Here is a 20431-nt window from a genome sequence, read left to right on the forward strand (position 1 = left end):
TTGTGAAAACCTGGCAATCCTGATCTGAACACACGTGCTGAGATATACTCCTAATTACAGGAGCGTCTTTACTGATGAGATGTACATGAGTAAAGACATGCACAGCCCTATATAATAAAATGGGTAATGTTAAGTTATAGCTAGCTAATTATCAAACGCAGCTACGGTTAGCCATCGCTAACATTAGCACGTTTATCGAACAGCCTTCGATACATTTCTATGTTATAACTTCCCGAAAACAAATACACAAACATATAAAACAAACTTCTAGCGAAATACTAACAGCATCTAACTTGCAAGTTCGGAATCGAACCTCATTTCTTTCAGGTTCATCAGTTGTCTCCAGGGATTAAAAGCAGTGCCGATGTTTAATCTGGTATTCTTATCGGATTTGATTTGTGATTCCGAGTGCGGTTGTTTCCCTGTAGCAGGTGTTGGTCTCTTGCCAAGGGCTTCAGCTATCCTTCCGCTCTTTTCCCTGAACTGAAAGTAGTGGGCTGTACTTTCCACATGATTGACATCAGGTTCAAGTACACGCCCACAAGCCCTGCGAGTTATTCGTGTATTGTAGGTTGGCTGGTGGATATGTTGCCCGCATACCGCCTCCCACGGCCGAAACTGGTATTACAACACCTGTCGGGCCGGGGCTAGTAATGCTAATGCTAATTAAGGTTGATATCTCTGCAGCACTATAACTTGACATTTTTTTTATGACATCATCGCCCTTATTTCTTCTCATTCTTTTGATGCGTGTAGGTCATGTTATGGATATTTTTACCTCAATTTCTGCATATGGCACCTTTAAATAGTTCCCCAAAATTAAATAATTCTGTAAATACTTCTTACATTCCAAAAAAAAAGAAAAAAGTTTTCCTGATACTTCTAAGCTTCAAAAAGCAACATAAAAAGTATCACGTGGTCTACGACTACTTTATGGTTTTCTGAAGTCATTGTTTTCTTTGTGGAACAGCCCAAAATTAATGTAGTTATTAGATAAAAGTCTTTGACATTCATCTTTAGAGATCCTGAGAGTTGAGATGTTTATGAACCAATCATTCTTTCAAAACCAATGCACTAAACCAGTTCGAATGACTCATTCACAAATCAGACTGATACAGTTCAGTGACTTAGACAATTCAAGTAAATTTATGCATTTTGGTCCATTCCTCAAATCAAAGCGTTTAAATTCAGAAGATTTGAAAAACCATACACAAGACTTTTATCATAGCTTTATAGTGTTTTTGCTCTTTTTTTTAAAGTTCATTCTTCAAAATGAATCTTTGCATTGTACACAGCTGTAATTAAGTGAGAAAATTTTGCAACAACTGTGTAAATAAAAGCGGCTTTCATTTTTAGGTTAACTAAAAAGGTTAAGATTAAAATAATAAATAAATGAACACTTGGGTGACACATGCCTACTTCAAGCGTACTGCTAAACACGGCCACTCAGGGCTTCCATAGTAACCCGAGACAAAGAATGAGAAAGATGAGCTGTGCGAGTTTCATTCATTTACATTCACAGAGGAACAAGTGGAACGGCTCAGTCTTCAAAGCCACCCACAACATCGTGCTCACGGGCCCGTCAATCGCCTCACCCTTCGGCTTTCAGAGCACAGGGCTGATAGGAAAATTCCGCCCACATTAGGAAGTGAATCAAGCAGTGCTTCTAACGGGGAGCGACGGTGAATCAGATGGCCCCCAGAACTCTAACAAGCGCACGGGCCGGCCCACACAGCCGCCGCTGAGCCCTCTGATATGATTAGTCATACTCCGGCTGCATTTCTGAGCTTCTTTATTCCCTCGTTACCGCCACCTCTCAGGTCTCTCCTGGCTTTACCCTTCCAAAAACAAAGCAGCGTTAATGAGGAAGCCTCTCAGGGCTTTTCAGAAGTGCACTTTACCTGTACTCCACATCCTCTTCCTGATGGAGAGATTCTCTAACTAAGACAAGGAAAATAAGGGCCTCAGATACTGCTAAGAGTTCAAGTTTATCAGATTTGACACACTAAGACACCGAGTGCGATATAGTGTTTCGCCTAAAGAGCCTACAATCACACAGCCTCAGGCGGTTTCAACTCAACAGATCCTTAGAAAATGTTTAGTTAACAGGTTTTCTTGAAAACGTGTAGAACATGCAAGACAAATGAAGGAATGAGTCATTTATGGCGAATTTCCCTGGATGCAAAGAACATGTGAAAACACTGCTTTTTTTTTTTTTTTATTCTTAGTCATTTATTTTTATTTTCCTACTAAACCTCATTAAGAAAAAAAAAAATGCTGTGGCCATGATTGCTCCCACAATCATGGTTTGTTCTGATTGCAATTTGTTCCCACTATCTAGGTTCAGTTAAATCTGTGCAGCAAGTTAAAATTAATTAGTACAACATGGACAAAAATTAAGTCGTGGGAACTAATTATTAATTTGTGGCCAAGATAGCCATTTTTTCTTCTTCATGTCATGAGTGGAGCACCATATATACACGTTTTTGACACATTGTGTAATACCATTTATTTTATTATTAATTTGCAGTTTCATGAATTTATTTAATATATATTTTATATAACATACATGCATACTTATATATATAGAAATAAAATGACAATAAACTAAAATTATTTTATTATTTATTTTAATGGCCTGTTTACATCTGTTTCTTGAATGAGAGATATTTAACAGATTGTCCAAGCTGCTTATTTTCACACAATCAAAGTAGAAGCACAAAAAAGGTCAAAAGCTTTTGGAATGAGATAAGCTTAAGTTTATAAATCACAGGACTTTCATTTAAGGGGAATTATGTCATTATTTCAAGGTAAATTAATTATGCCTTAAACTGAAAACTGCATAAGATGTTTAGATCTCTTTACTGAAAAAGAAGACTGAAACACACACACACATACACACACACACAGTCTTGTGTAATGTAACTCAGACACCATGCACTCACAAAATGCTGTGACATTAAACTTAAACGCTCCGTTAACAAAAACAGTGAAATACTCACTCTGAAGGCTGATCTCTTTTTGTCTAGTAATTCCAGTTAGCGTTCATTTTCCAAACAGAACCGAGCATACGATCGGATAGACGGGAGGTAGTGCCGTCCATTACCTGAGGAGTTCTGCCACCTCACACTGCTAAAGCATGAATGAAAGCCACCAAACGACACAGCGGATATGAATGTTTGTGTTTGAGTGGGTGTACTTCTGTGAAGTGAGTGAGGGGGAGGAGGAGGAGGGGAGAAAGACAGAGAGAGATGGGAGGGGGAGAGTAAGAGTGAGAAAGACTAGGAGTAAGAAATCGAGTGGGTGTGAGAGAGACATGGAGACACATGGCAGGAACGAGGTGACGAAAAGGGTGTGTGAATGAAAACGGTTACAGTGATTGAATAACAGGCTTCTCCTCCATGCACAAGGACAGCTAAGAGATTTATTGCTGTGATGACCAACTGACTAAGCCACAATGCAGAATTGGTTATGTATGTACATTTACACTTTGACATGAATCAGATATTATCACTAGAAAATTAACGCATTTTTTTTTTCAAAAGATTCGTCTTGCTCAACAAGGCTGCAATTGATAAAATATACAGCTGAAAATTGTGAAATATTATTACAATTCAAATGAGGTTTTCCATGTTAATATAGTTGGAAATTAATCTGTAATTTATTCCTTATGGCAAGTCTTCTATGTCACATGATTCTTCAGAAATCTGACTAATATGCAGATTTGGTGCTTATGAAATATTTATGATCAATATTGAAAAAAAAAAAAAGAATCAACATTTCTGCTTAATATTTTTGTGGAAACTTTTTTGCTGCACGGAAAGTTAAAAAGAACAGTGTTGACGTTAAGCAGAAATAGTCTGTAACATTTTAAATGCCTTCGCTTTCACTTTTGACTGATTTAATGCAAGCTTAATGAACAAAATAATCTATTAAAAGATCTTAGGGCCTATACTATTAGATTTTCTTCTTTTTTTAATGCTTTAGATACATTATACGTTGTAAATTGTTTTGTCTCAGTACATATGAATCAGTGACTACTGAGAACTACAGATGAGGAGATCATATGATGTCATTACACAGATGGGAATTTGTAGGTTTATGGTTAGTGAATTACCGTCATGTCAACTCAGTTGGGCCTTCTTTCCACTTAACTTCCACTGTTCAGTTAAAAAGTGCAGCCATATTTGGATGATAACATCATGATGAGCTAGACCACTGGTTGGGTGGAGCTCTCTCAGCTTTGGAACTTCTAGTAGTCCACACACATATCCACATGTGCGCATGCCCAGACTCCTGAGCGTGAAAACAGGTCACAGTTATAGGAAATTCCTCCAGGGCTGCTGCTCACAAATGTTCCTGCCTGCACAGACAGAGAGTCGTAACGGTGCATTGTGGGCCGATGAATCAACACACTTCAAATGGGGCTTTCCCAGTGAACGAATTACACAAGCACTAAGAATCCAGGGAGAATTGAACTGCCTACTCATGACACCATTGGCACCAAAAACACTTTATTAATGTGCTTTTAAATCAACAGGTTTTTCTGATTCTTGATTGCTAATTCACACCAGCACATTCTATTACAAATGATCAGCTAAAACAAAAACAAAATCTAATAAAAAAGCATGAAAAAGAGCAGCTTTGACTAACTGATATCACCCTTTGTTTACTAAAGAAATTGACAAATTTCTGGATTAATAAACAAACAAAAAAAATAATTTAATAGATATTTAAACTGAGTGTCTATTTACACTAAGTGCAAATAGCCCGCCTTGTTGGCAGAGGCTATTTACACTAACTTTGCCCCCCAATGTGTGACTTGGCTGGTCAACACTACAAACGACTAGTTTAACAACAGATCCAGTTGTGTAGATGGTGAAATTAGTGATATCGCTAAGAAAATGTGTTATTTTTACTAAGTGTAAATGGCACTTGCAATTGATGCAATTAGCCCCTGACATATTTCAAATGCAGGGGCAAAGTTTGTTGAATGTGTAGCTAATATGAACAGTTTTTAATAAATAATAAAATAAAAACACAATGTTATATATTTCTTTCATGAAATATTTGACAAATACATTGTATTTTTATGACCCTGGACCTCAAAACCAGTCATACAAGTAAATTTTGTGAAACTGAGATTTATAAATCATATAAAAGCTGAATATATAATACACTTCCCATTTATGTATAGTTTGTATATTTGAATAGTTGTAAAAAAAAAAAAAAAAAAAAATATTATAATAATACAATTATAATAAAATAAATATTCATATTGAGAAAGTTGCATTTAAAGTTGTCCAAATGAAGTCCTTAGCAATGCATATTACTAATCAGAAATTAAGTTTTTATATATTTACAGTTGGAAATTTACAAAATATCTTCATGGAACATGATATTTACTTAATTTCCTAATGATTTTTAGACAAAAAAAAAAAAAAAAAAAAAAAAAAAATCGCAAAATTTCAACTGATACTATGTATCGTTGACTATTGCTACAAATATACCTTATGACTGGTTTTGTGGTCCAGGGTCACAGATAAATAAAATGCTGCCAGAAGAGGTCAATTTTGGCCCCTGGAATTAATTTAAGGAGACACGTTTTGCTGTTAAAATAAAATAAATTATAAAAATAATTTTATGCAAATTTCATGGACATAAATATATCATAATACAGTAATACGGACCCTGGAACTAGTTTTCAACAACAATATTAGCCCTAGAGATAAAAGTCAACTTGTTTTTACAGTTTGGTTTTTCTACCTCATCTCTTACCACTTGAATCAACCTCCCTACCCCCATTTCTTTATTTCTTTCATTATTTCTTTCTCTGTCTGTTTTATGAATTATCCCAAATGATTGTCTGACCTTCAGAGTCATGTGGAGCAGGGCAGTGTGCCGGCCCTGGGGCCGTGCGTGTATTGTGTCTGTCTGAATGTGATCTTTGTGGCCATGGTCAGCCTATTTAAAGGAGGGGGGGTCTGTGGCCAGGCATTGCCCATACTGTAGCCCTCTGGGAGGGGAACTCACATTTCCGTCATCTCTTTGTCTTCTGTTTTTCCAAGAAGATATGGGACAACAGAGGCTCTGTAAATCTGATCAACAGGCCGAGTGCTATACAACAATGGCATGACGGATTGTCCTGTTAGAGCGAGATCTCCGTTGCCACAGTATACGAAGAGAGCTGGGTCCTTGGACCTTGTTGACAATATAAGATAGCATATGAAATAAAATCAACTGCATTGAATTAGAACATAATCCATACCTGACCGAAATGAAAATAACTCTTGGAAAACCTTGATATCATAATAGCTACAGAGATTACAAAATAAAAGTAGATTTAGAGACGTGCTGTTTCTACAAACTAGAACATCTCTAGGAAGCAGTTCCAGCCTGAGGCTCCTCACTGCTCAAGCATTTGTAGAAGCATGAAAGAGTGTGTAAGGACCACTACCTTTACCAGGTGTTTACACCACCTTGTACGTCAAGAATTCAAGGGAGTGGCTTTGTAACACAAAGATTCCACATAGAAGTTTCTACAAATATCATCTGCCCTCTCTATGAATTCTCATTCCCAGACTATTGTAGTACAAAGCTCAAATTCAGCTTTTCAGACTGGTCTCATAGGAAGCACGTTTGGTCATTTTACACCTGGTCATCCTGCCCTTGCCTAACCCAAAGTATGAGCAATAGCAATTAGTGAGCACTACTACTAAAAATGAGCTTTTTGTGGCTGCTGAAAGTCAGGTATCGCATTTCCTTCAGGTGGAATGGCATGCATGAAAAAGCTTGCCATTAGTCTGTACCTCCAGGGTGACATCTCCACATGACTCCTGTTTGTTATTCTCATTTAGGCTCTTATGCAACTAATGCGTTTTCTCCGGAAATTCAGCTGCAGGCACTAAAGCAACAGTTTAAACAGGAGGGGTCTTGAAAATTTAAAGAAGTAATTTATAGAATACGGACGGACACCATTCTCGGTTTTAATTAAACTTAAGGCCCTTAGATTTCTGCGATGTGGAAATGCGGATTGAATCATAGGATCCAGTAGAGGTGGGCGATATAGCCTCAAAATTATATCACGATATTTCAAGAATATTTGCAATAACAATATTTATGACGAGATGTAAACATATAAACATGCAACAATGTTTTTTATTGGTGATTGCAGCTGGCAGGCAGCAGCCTTTATTCAAAATGAAGGGCATTTTCAATCCTTTTCCAATGAGCTACTGTCATCGATGACAGACTAATTTGAAGTGTAAATCTATCGTCATAAGGTGGCAGCAGCAGCTGTGTCTGACTTGAAGCCGTAGCTGGGGTTGGCGGGGCTCCGGTTCAGGTTTTACCCACGGGCCCCGTTTAAAATTGTGTACAAATAAACAAATATACAAATTAAACAATTTATTCAAACAGAAATGGTGTTCAAGGTAACCCGTCAAAACAAATGTTCGGTTTAAATTAAAGAAACCATGAAAAAACATTACTTAAATGCAATCATAGTACTAGTACTGCTAATAAAATTATTAAAACATAACTTTTTCACAAATATTTACCAGATTTGTTTTTTTTTACCAGAATATATTTACCAGAAAAAACACAGTATTTCTGGATTAAAATAATAATAATCAATTAATTAGATATGCTTTTGATTATTAATATCAAAAATTGGTAAAAAAAAAAACAATCTGAAGGCCATAAAAATGTAATTAATAAATTGCTGTTTAATATTTACATTTTCATGATTTGAATTAATCAGACATGCTTTCTGATTAATAAAATGTAATTAAACAATTAAAATGGAGTCTAAAAAAATTAATTTGGAAAAAAAAATATATATTCCATAGGGCCCTATAAACTGCGTGTACAGAAAATGTTTTAAGCACCCTAAAACAGGACTAAAACTGGTCAGTGTGTAACCGATTCAAAAGCTGAAGTGGCTCTTTAAGAAGAATTGAATCCATCGTTTATCAATGTCATTAGAGAGCACAGATTTAGAGGGATTTAAAAAGGGATTCTTGGACTGAAAATGCTGGCACTACGGCAAAAACTTTCCCAGCCTCCTCAGCTAAACCCTCACTTCTATTAGTGTTCTCCTGTAGTGGGAGTGATGATGGTTTGTTTTTTTTTGGGCGAGAACGGTATAGGAGGCCTTTGTCTCCTCAACTGTCACCACCCAGCTTCTCTCCAGAGGGGAGATGGTTAAAGGTGGGGGACTGAAAGTCAAAAATAGCCTGAATCCCCAACGATATAACACCCACACATGAAAAAGTGAATAAACACCCCTGATGGCACACAGAGATAGTTTGGTTTGGAACCAGCTTCCACAGTGCCCCTCGTTGTGGCTGTTATGTGGGTAATTCCACACCATTTTCTCTCATAACCTGACAGGCTTATCTGTTGTTAAGGTTGCATGGGTAATCTTGTAACCTCGACATAAGTTATACTTGCTAGATGGGCGATGTGATGTGACGTGTACGTATCAAGCTTTACGAGGGACATTTATGTCATTTTGGCCCAATCCTGGACTGTAATTTAAATCAAATTAGCGGTCTTGCATTTGCAGACAGATGAAATGTATTTTTGCACTGCCGCCCACAAAATGAGGACCTATAAAAAGTTAAAGGTAAAAATGGATCTGCTTATGAAAATATTTGCACAGAGATTTCAAATGTCAGACTAAATAGATAAAAGGTTTTTGGGGTTCAAGAAAAGAACAAACCAGCAATTCCTCAATTTATTCGGGTTTATAGACGCTTGCTTTTTATCTGCAATGATGGTGGGCCAAGACTCTGATTTCTTGAAGACCAGGTCTTCAATTACCCCTACCTAGAATTGAGCTTGCAACTTTAGTAGCTCCACTATAGTAGCTGCTTTTGTAACTCAACTGGCTAGAACTAGAAAACCATTTCCCATGAACATTTGGACTAGTCACTTTGGATTAAAGCATCCACCAAATGCATTCATGCAAACAAACACAAAATGTACAGAATGTGCATTGGTGTAAATAAGTGGATAAATAATTTGATGATAAAAAATATGATAAATACAGGAACATTTATATTTGGATATGTATAAATATAGATAAGTTTTATTTAATGCAGTTTTATTTAATGCAATTTAACTTTTTATATAAGTTTTTATTTAATTATTTAACTTTATAAAATAAGTTTTATTTAATGCAGATAAATTCCGCTCATTGAACAACCAAAGTTTCTACATTTGAATTATGCCGTAGTAACTAATAGAACCATTTATAACCATTATTAATAATTAATCACCAGTCATAAGTGAATAACAATTGAGCATATCTGAATGGTTTCTGAAGGATCATGTGACACTGAAGACTGGAGTAATGAAAGAGGAAAATTCAGCTTTGCATCACAGGAATAAATTACATTTAAATTATATTAAAATATAAAATAGTTATTTTAAATGATAAATATATTTCACAATAGTCATGTTCTTATTATATATATATATATATATATATATATATATATATATATATAAAACGCAGCATTTGTGAGACTTTTTCTTTTTTTAAAAACATTAAAAATTAAAAAAAAAAAAATATTCCAAACATCTGGTCTAAAACGTCACACACAAAGACACATATATACATATAAGCCAAGCAAACAGACAGGGATCCACAGGGATCTCCTCCCACCCTATTGGCCTAATGTGAATGAGATCCTGATGGACTGCTGCATGCAAGCCATTTTTGTTTTATGATCGATCAATAAGGATGCTCTTTGGCTTGGATATGTGATATGATTATGTCTGAACATAGTAATCCTGATTCTGTATGTAGTCCGCATCGCACTAGAGCACCAATATCCCTCACAATTCTCTTCACCGAGCCAGAGTATTCAGAAAAGCAGCCAAAATTCCCCCAAAGTTTTGGGCTTAATGCCAAATTCAAAATACACACGAATCTAGACTGTTCAAACTCAGGTGGCACAGTGCAATACTGCAGCTTGAAGCTTTCAGCAGAAGCATGAGTAGGAGTGAAGCTCTCCGGTGTTATGTGTTGTGTAATACAGCACTTGTGCATCCTCCCCTATCATTTACATCACACTTATGCCTGTAGCAGACACTCCAGTGCATTCAAGATACATTTTATTGGTATGTGTCTCCCCCCTGGGAATTGGACACATGACCCCGGTGTTACCAGTTCAGCTACAGGAACTACTGTCGGCATCTGTGGGTCACGTTATAGAGGTTTTGCTTGTGTTGCCATTATGTGGGACAAGAAAATGCTCTCTCTGTGAAAAACACAAAAAATACTGGAGAAGATGGGAGAAAAGAATGTTAAGAAAACATCCATTAAAAAAAAAAGAACTAGGACGTCTGTGAAAGTAGAGGGGGCAAAATGAGACAATCTGACACAAACTTCCAGCTGTCATGGCAACAATCAGAATCTCAAGTTACTTAGCAGAAGAAAAAAAATCAAGAGAGAGAGAAATAAGCATGCCATGCCATGGGAAGAGAACACAAGTGATAAAAATAGAAGGAGGAAGTCACACTTTTAGAAGCCACCTACTCATTTCGAAGCCGTCAAGTTTCACTCGTCACTGCGTGGGTGACAAGACTCAAAACACAGGGAAACCACAACACACACTCTTCTATACACTCCCCAGCAACAACTTGAACTTGCTGAGACATGACTGTCAATACCAGGAAGTGGTCACTTAGGCAGGAAGTTACATTGATGAAAGAGAGGGCATGAAGTCAGAAAGAACAAAACTGGTTTCACTTGCACAGGTGAGGGCATCTGTAGCGGCCTGCGTCAAGCTGCAGCTGATTTTTTAATTCTTTACTCTACCAGTCATTATTTTAGACATTAGCTCCTTTTAAAGACATCAACCTGACCATGATCCAAGAGGGAATTCTTTAGTGTAAAAATAACGGAAGCATCATAAAATATGCAAGTCTGGTTTCTAACTTGGCACAAGAACAGAGCTTCTCCAAACACGTGTGAAGAAAAAACAAACACAACCAAGGTCACGATTGACGAACTCACATTTTTTGACATCATATATCAACAAACATATTAAAACTCCATCATTTGCATGCATTGGCTGATGAATCAAGTGCACCAGACTAATCCAGTGAGTAGTGAGTAGTACATCACACAAACCAAACACAAAAAATCAAAATGGGTCAAAGAAACGCTGAACGTGACTGATCTAAACCCACAGCTGGAACAGTATAATTTTTGTTCCTTAAAGTAATTACACCTTTGTACCTTATCTACCCCATTTGTGTGCGTAGTTTCCTAAAAAATACTAATATGTACCATCTATGAACAGAGAAAAGGACTTTACAAAAGGATCCCTTTAAGGGTACTATCCCATTGACAAGCTAAAGGTGCTGATAGAGCATCACCCATTCAACTGTTAGGGTTAGTGTTCAGCTTCGAGCTGAGGTTAGGGGTTGAACAACATTCTTATCTGGTTGACCGACACAAGTTAATATCTGTAATTATATCTATAGTGAATGATCGATGTAGTAACAGCTGATTTAATATCTATGAAACATTAGTCCAATACATTATATTATCCATACTGTATATGCACCACTGTTCAAACATACTGTAGGGTCAGTTAGAATTGTATTTTATTTTGAAAGAAAATTTAAACTTTATAATAAATTATTTTTTAAATTATTAATTAACAAGGAGTATAGTAAAGCTGTTTTATTTTTTTTAATAAATGCTCTTTTGAGCTTGAAATTCATTTTTTAGCGCCAAATCAACATATTAGAATTATTTTTAAAGAATAATGTGGCATTGTAATAATAACAAGACTGTAATAATGGCTGTTAAAATTTCATACATTTTCATAAATTACATTGAAAAATATATTCAAATAGAAAACATTGTAGTAATATTACACAGTTTTAATGTTTTTCCTGTATTTTAATAAAATAATACATCCCTGGTGAAATGGATACAATAATAATACATGTATTACAAAATAATACATCCCTGGTGAAAACCAAAAAAACTTTTTTTATTAAGGCTTGCCAATGGATTTGTAAATGAAATAATGTGGTCACATAAGTGGTCATTGACAACACCTACTGTAAACCCTCAAAAGGACATCATGTACATGGTTATAAATGTAATATATATCGGGCTAATGATAAGAGCATTAGCATTGGGTTGTACCGTAAAACTGATGGAGACCGGTATTTAACTCAATCATACTTTTCTCTGTTTGCCTATTCTTTGCTAAAAGACTTGTTTATCTTTCTAGATTTATGTCCAAATGTTAAATCTGGTGGGCTACATAAGATTACCAGTGCTTTTCAAGTGTTTATCAGAGTTCATGGGACAAAATCGTCCTCTTCTATTCATATATACAGCAGTGGGGTCACATACTGCCTGCTGCAATCATCTAGAAGTTGTCATTTTAGGAATTCAAGTCACTTTTAGCTTTAATAGAAAAACGAATCTATTTCATTTCGCCTGCACAGCTGTTTGCACAGCTCATATCACGCAGAGCATATTTCCCGTAAGGCTCTCATTCCTAAAGGGCTATCTCTGTTTGCGTTAATCAAACACACTAACATACCCTGCAAGACAGCAGATATCTTCTCATCAAGTTCTCCTAATCAGCAGACATCTACAGTTGTGCGCCATCTGCTATCCATCTCTCATCGAGTGCTGAGCTAAAGACACTGTAAATCATGCATGACAATAATATTAGGGACAGTTCAGCCAGTCGAACATTAAATCACCGATGGCAGCCATCAGTGCAGTGCAAAAATCACTGCAGTTTAGTCTTCGCAAATAAACTGCACATTCACGCCCAACAAATGACTGCCTGAAAGAAAAAGAAAAGGAAGAGCCTCAGACATAAACAAGCTAAATGGAGAAAAAAAACAAAAACAACTCTCATCTGCCCATTGGAAACGCTTAATTAGCTTTCAATGAGGGCACACTGGTTGGATGTCAGTGACTTGGTGGTAGTTTCTCTTATACAAACAGCCTAAACAAAATGAGGCTTAATTCGCAGTTAGCTGTCGTTCAGAGACACATTAAGCCAGGATAGGTTACTTTACGTTCTGTGGTTTATGTTCCTGGATGAGAGCCGTCCTGAGGACTTTCCCCTGACACTGGCATCTATTTCTATCCTCTCTCGCTCAGGTCTCCTGGCTCACTATTAGAGCTCACAGAGAAACAGAGGTTTGACTGTGACTGATCTGCACTGCAGGCCTCTGTGGGGAGCGTACGGCTGGCGTACGAACACACACATGCAGACAAATATCATTTAAAAAGGTATTTCTCAAGTAGGGATCTAAAAAGCACCCCAGGGGTTAAGGGCAAGCAAACTCATTCACCACCAGAACACTTATACTGCATTTTGGAGAGAAATCATGATGAACAGATAATTTAAACCTTCTCCTCCTGTAGGCAAATCAATCAATCATTGTTGTAAAAGTGAGCTAATGTTTCATAGTTCAGAGTAACTCTAGGTCATTATTATTAATGCCCATTAAGGGGTGATAGCAATTTGCAGTGACAAAGCAACTGGAAGTCATTCATTTTAAATCAGAGTAGGAGATCTGAGATTTTGCTTATACAAAATAATATCTGTGCCATATATATTTGCAAATATTAGTTTTTTCGTTCGAAAATGTATATTTAATTGTGCATGCACATTTCTGCTCATTTTTTACATTAATTCTACCATTCAAAATTTGGGGTCATTGTAATTTAAAAAAAATTTTTTTTGAAAGAAAATGCATTTATTCACATTTTTAAATTGTACAATTAAAAAAACAGTAAAACTGTGATGTTATGAACTATTATTACAATAAACAATTAAATAAAATATGAATAACAATTGATATAATAATATTATGTAATATATAATAATAAATAAACAAAATGTAAAAATTTAATTTGTTGTAAAGTGTAATTTATTCATGTGATGACAAATCTGAATTTCAACAGGCATTACACTCCAATATTCTGATTTTGTGTTCAAGATTTCTTCTTATTAATGATAAACAGTTGTGTTGATTCATATTTTTGTAGGATTCATGACAACAAACTGAAGGATTTTGAGGTTTTGTTTTAAGTTCAAACAAAAAGCAGTTACCGGTATATGAAATATAAATGTAATCGTATAAATGTTAACAATGCAAAGTCTTTACCATCACTTTATCTATTTAATGAATCATTGCTAAATAAAAGTATTAATATAAAAAAAGTGTTGTACATGACCTTTGCCTTCATCTGAAGCTCAGATAATATAACTAAACAGTAATAAAACCAATTAAATGTAGTTTTTAAATGATCTTTTCAAATCTTAAAATGAATATAATTTTTTTTGATGCTGTACATTATCATTTTCTGCTGCCTAAATGTATTTGTAGCATTTAACATTTTTAGCATTTTTTTGCTTTATTTTATTTAAACCAAACGGTTCAACATGAAATCACTGTTATATACCAGTAACTTGTTAGAGTCAGCTTTATTAAAGGTGCCTCCATGTTTGGGGACACTGTGTGTTTGGGGCAATTCCCACTTTGCAAGGACAATCAGGCCAATCTGACTAACAGCCTGTATGTATGTTTACATATTTAAAGAATTTGCCACTGACAATTCAAATGCGAGATTTTGAGCAGTGTAGAGTAGAGCATTGTTGTTTGTTTGTCATTTCTCAAATCACAAATTCAGACAAGGGTTTTATGTTTACGCAGCGCGATACGCAACGCAATGCGTAAAAAGACAGCATAAATCAATAAGTAATTATGTCCCCACTGGATGCAACAAATGCCTCGTTTGTAATGGGTTTCATTGGTTTTGTCTTATCACACTGGAACACACAACATAGGGCTGAACAATTAATCAAATTTCTAATCGTGATTACAATTACGGAAGCCACAATAACATAATCGTTCAATGCAGCAATTAATTGTTCAAAGTCCACAAAAGGGGCGTAACATTTCCATCATACGCTTGAGAAATTTGACCACTCACAATGCACTGGATAGCTGGCCAACCAGCGTACTCCTCGCTTTTCAGAAAGGCGGGGCATAGAGGAGCAACAATAATGTACAGTATGTGGAAAATAATGTGATTTTTTTAACCTTAAACTACAAACACATTGCATTACACTAAATTATGTTATTTTTAGCAATGTGATATGACCGCTTTAACTGTTGTATACTTCCTGGCAACAAATACACATTAGCTTAAACAGCTATCACATATGTAAAAAAATTATGGGGTGGCTGATGGTCATGAGGATGTATTAAAGAGAAGCTGGCATGATGTGATATGGCAGTACTAATCCTCTCTGGCATTAGGGAAAGATTCTTCTCAATTACAAACCCAACTGGCCCAGTTTTCCACCATCAACAAGGCATAAGTGTGTCAGAGGAGCTAGCCAGGCTCGCTGGTGGTCTGGAATCAGGTCAGAATGGACTCCAGAGATGTGGTCACATACACTCAACCAGAAGCAACGTTATCTACCATATGAGCGAGTGGATTTGGAGTAACATCGCCGCAGCAAAGAAGAACAGGAGTGGTTGGGGATCCCTTTCATGGGCTGAAGCAAAAACCCTGATCTACTGTACAAGCAATGCATTTTGAATGACTGCTGACAGGGCAACTTTAGCCTACATCTCCATACTATGCCACATGTGTCATTGAGAAGCTGAGGGTTGTCTCAAGTAATTGCACCAGGGGTCACATGACTTGTCAGGGGGATTGGCACCACACTCTGGCAGCTGTCATCAACTCATAAAAATCTGTGTAGGGAAATCTGACCTCACTTCCAACGTGGCCTGTCGCTCCCAGCAGCTCTCAAACAAAACCCCTAGGATCTCATCTTCCCTCTCACTTTGACTCAGAGCTTGTGGGGAGGAGGGCACATACAGTATAAGTGTCTCTGCTTGATGGCTCAGAGCTTCTGTTGTGTATCGATTTTGTTCCTTCTCTTTTTTTTTTTCTTTGTGTGTGCGAGTCAATGTGTCAACCAATACCAACACATATGGGAAAAGGGGACTACTACTTGAGCACTGGGAACAAATGGGTGTAGAGAAGTAATAATCATCTCCAAAGATGCACTTTCATAGAGTTTAGCTAGCTGGTTTTGGTGCTGTTGGTTAATGAAGTTCTACAGGATTCACTTTAAATACAGTTGGAACCAAATGATGCAAGTAGGCAGATCAAAATAAAACTTAATAAATAAATAAAACTACACACCATATATAGTTGAGTAACTTTACTTCTACTACTAATATCGTACCTCTGTTTTACCCCATTATTTAGGGCCCCCACCCCCATTAAGGATGCACAATATTTATGTACTGTAGCATTTCAGTTATTGGATGATATTACATTTTTATTACTATTATTATTTTTTATCTGTCAATACGAATATATATGCAAATACTGAATAATTTTCTCTATTTTTACATTTAGATTACCTTTGCAGTCAGCTAACACTAATAGTTAGAGTCATATGATGCGATTTCAATTATTCCTTTCTCTTTGGAGTGTTACAAGCTCTTGGTTCATGGAGAAGATCTGTAAAGTTGGAAAGACTAAAGTCTCAAATCAAGAGAGATATTATTTATCAAAATTAAGACTCTGCCACGCCCCCCTAAATCAGCTCATTCAAACACGCCCCCACATGTCTACGTCAATATGTGGAAATATTTGCATAATGCCACCCAAATGTTCACGCAAAGAAAGAAGGTGTGGTTTCAGTAACTGCAGTTAGTGTTGAAGCAGTCATGTCATGGAGATGCTGTGTGTATCTAGGCAAAAGCAAAAGCATTTACAAGATTAAGTAAGATTACATACAATTGCAACGCATTTGGCATAATCTGACGCTTCGGAATCAGCTACTGGAAGTATGTCTTGTCATTAGTTTAACTATTTGCTATTGCTATTGACATCATAGAATTCAATGATGAACTGCCTTTTTGCTTTATTGACACACTATTTTCCTATATAATGCTGTTCATTTGCTTTTTTAAAATCTATTGTTAAAAGTGCTATATAACTAAAGGTGACTTGACTGCAATGTTTAAATGTGGAGTTTTGTGTGTGTGTGTGTTTGTATGTTTGTGTGTGTGTGTGTGTGTGTGTGTGTGTGTGTGTGAGAGAGAGAGAGAGAGAGAGAGAGAGAGAGAGAGAGAGAGAGAGAGAGAGAGAGAGAGAGAGAGAGAGAGAGAGAGAGAGAGAGAGAGAGAGAGAGAGAGAGAGAGAGAGAGAGAGAGAGAGAGAGAGAGAGAGAGACAGACAGGGTCACACAGTCGACTCTCCATCCCTTTCGAGCTTGAACTGATGATAAAATTAGGGACATTATTAACTGTTTTTGCATTTATTTTGAAAGATGAAGCTCACATTTATGGAAATGGGCGTTACATTTCCAACAAGTGCTTGCAGTGTTCAGCCAATCACAATGTACTGGGTCAGTTGGCCAATCAGAGCAGAAATTAGTGTAGAATCTGGAATATAGGTTATCAGCCATAAATGAAAATAATGATTTGTTTATCAGTACTAGGCTGGAATTTAGAATTTTGTGTCCAGTTTAAATTAAAATGATCCTTGACATACTGCAATACAATGGAGAACAAAAAAAAATGAATTAAGGCGTGGTCATATTTACGGTTATTCAGCATTAAAGAATTCTGTGTGAGGATGAAAGATTTCCCCACAGATTTCACAACTGATCAAGTAAGATGGTTTAAAAAGCGATTCTGTAAAGTGAAGCTGTGCTCAAAACACCACTTCATTACGGACAATGGACATTTTTATGACTGAAATTTCATCAAAAATTAACTAAAGTGACCTGTAGTATGACGCAAAACAAACCAAAATCATGCAGTCTCATTCATTATAATGCACAAATCTGTCTACAGTAGAAGAGGCAACCCAAGTTCAGACAAACAAACAAATATGTACTTTCTATCATTGCAAAAAAAAAAGCTATATTATCTCCTTTCAATTCGCCGCAAAAGTGAATTCACTTTATACACCGGTAGCCTGCAAAAACCTTTGTTCACTGCCAAATCTCCATCATCCCTCACCTTTAGGCCAAGGAGGATGTCATTTAAGAGGACTGGATGAAATTCAAGTAAACTGAAAATGTCAAACAAGGGTAGCAGCAGTGCAATGTCCTAACAATAAACTATCAAGTGATAAATGACATCTCTATCGTGTTAATCTGAGTGTTTGTTAACCTGACCAGCCACAACTGTCAACAATGTTGCACATCAACGTTTTGATGGATGCTTGGTTTCTATTTTTAACACGTCAAGCAAGATAACCTCACACACGCTGATGCATCACACCTAGTCAGAAGGAAGGCGTGTAACAATTCGAGAGGCAACATCTCCAAATTTAACTCTGAGAGAATGCATATCTGTATTCAGCAAGGCATACTTTTTTCATACAGCAGAGACAAGGACAAAGGATAACAGCTGTAGGAGGATGTCAATGTTACGGCACCCCAGAGAGATCGTTCCAGTCAGCTCAAAATGAGTTTAGTTGCAAAAAATTAAATGCATTGGGTGTAACCTTTTTTTAAATCCTACAAAATTCACGTATGAAAAACACCTGAGGTTTATGATGCTGTCTTTATAGGTCCTTGGGTTGCTGACTTTGGCCTCATGCTGTCAAACCGATTTAATACCCGTCAAGCACCGAACTCCAATAAAGACGCTTTACAATTTAAAACACTGCCTATTCTGTGTCTGATCTACCCGCTGCTTGAAGAGCAGCGATATGTATAAGTGTGTGTGTGTGTGTGTGTGTGGAGGAAATGTAGATGAGGAAGGGCTCTGATCCACTGAGCTCACAGCCTGTCTTCATTATACTCTAAATGTGCTGTACAACGACATCCTGCTGTTATGGAGCCAAGAGTGACATAGTCACAGTTTTCTGTCTGAACGCTGACATAATGCTTCATTAATCTTTCCTGATGATCCACGGGCACATCTGAATGATTCTGATGGGGTCTAAATGGTACATGTGGCACAAATATCAGTCATTTTAAAGGGATAGTTCACCCAAAAAATGTTGTTCCAAATCTGTATGCTTTTCTTTCTTCAGTGGAACATTTTGAGATGTTTTGATGTGTGTTCCATTTGGCAGGGTTCCTGCACAGTGTTCGCTGCTCCCCTGATCTCTGAGAATGGGATTTTTGTTAAATTTCAGTTCACTTGACAAAATGCATTCATACACAACATCCTGCAGTGTCACCACACAGACAAAACTCGATTTGCACATATCAGAGGAGTTTGATGTATAATAATAATAATACATGACCGTAAATAAGTAATATGAATTACTTTACTTTCATTTAATATACATTTGTCTATAACACATACGCGAGTATACAGCTACATTTTGCACACTTTATACTCACAAACAACCATGTACAAAACACACCTGGGACTAATTAAAGTCAGTGATAATAATGCTGGAACTAAACTGACTTCCCATTGACTTCCTGACTGCTGGTCAGACTTCATCTCTGACTTGCCTCTGACACTTAATTTCCAGCAATATCGCCAACTTGATTGCACAGTTACTATTTAAACTGAACTGACCTGGATGATGACATCACTGAATCAAATGATGAACACCCCTTTTGCATTATTGACACACTTTTTTCTTATTTAATGCTGTACAGTTGCTTTGACACAATTTGTATGGTTAAAAGTGCATTTAAAATTAAGGTGACTAGACTTGACTTCCAATGTATGGAAAAAAATACAATGGAAGTCAATGGGAACAAAAACTGTTTGGTTACCAACATTCTTCAAAACAACTTTGTGTGTACAGGTTTCATACATGTTTGGAATAACATAAGGGTGAGTAAATGATGATTTTCATCTTTGGGTGAACTATACCTTGAGGTGATACGCAATGTCTGGCCGGTATGTTTTCCCTTGTTCCCTATGCTGTTCTCGGGGTGCTTCAAACTAAAAATTTACATTCCATTCTGATTTAGAACTCGCTTAAGATGGCAGAATGGAACGCAACGTTGGTGTTTTATTTTTGTTTTGTGTTGTTTTGAACGTACTGGCTTTCAAAATCTCTTCACTCTACAAAAGGAAGAAAGTCATACCAGTTTGGAATGACATGAAAGGTGAGTAAATGATGACGCAATTTAGATTTTTGGGTGAACTATCCCTTTAAGAATCTGTGAACCAAAAATAGCAACTTGGAACGATGCTTTTACCATTTACGTTCCTGGAAAACAGATGCAACTTCAAAACTGCTTCAAACTTGCTAATGATTGTGATCTTTTGTATAACCCCTAAAAGCTCAGTAATTTTTAACAACATCATATATTCTGAGAAAAGTGAGAGAACCAATATAGGGAATCTAAACCACAATATCTGATATCCCAGGGCCTTTATCTCTGGATCCCACCCAATGACCTCA

At 36.6% G+C, this 20431-nt stretch overlaps 1 protein-coding gene across 3 annotated transcripts in view; it reads right to left on the minus strand.

The window, feature by feature from the left end:
• The window catches only part of LOC113116143 (transcription factor HIVEP3-like), a 67498-nt gene that overhangs the window by 19144 nt on the left and 27923 nt on the right, over window positions 1-20431 (minus strand). The window contains exon 1 of one of the 3 annotated variants that reach the window (XM_026284080.1): window positions 3003-3400. The exons of 1 other annotated variant lie outside the window; for it this stretch is intronic. The gene's annotated coding sequence lies outside the window, so the exon portion shown is untranslated. Of the gene's footprint in view, window positions 1-3002; window positions 3401-20431 lie in introns of those variants that run through there. One more of the 3 variants, XM_026284082.1, reaches the window with a different exon arrangement.

The sequence above is a fragment of the Carassius auratus genome, chromosome 16 (genome assembly GCF_003368295.1).
Source record: "Carassius auratus strain Wakin chromosome 16, ASM336829v1, whole genome shotgun sequence".
In the NCBI taxonomy this organism is placed as follows: domain Eukaryota; kingdom Metazoa; phylum Chordata; class Actinopteri; order Cypriniformes; family Cyprinidae; genus Carassius; species Carassius auratus.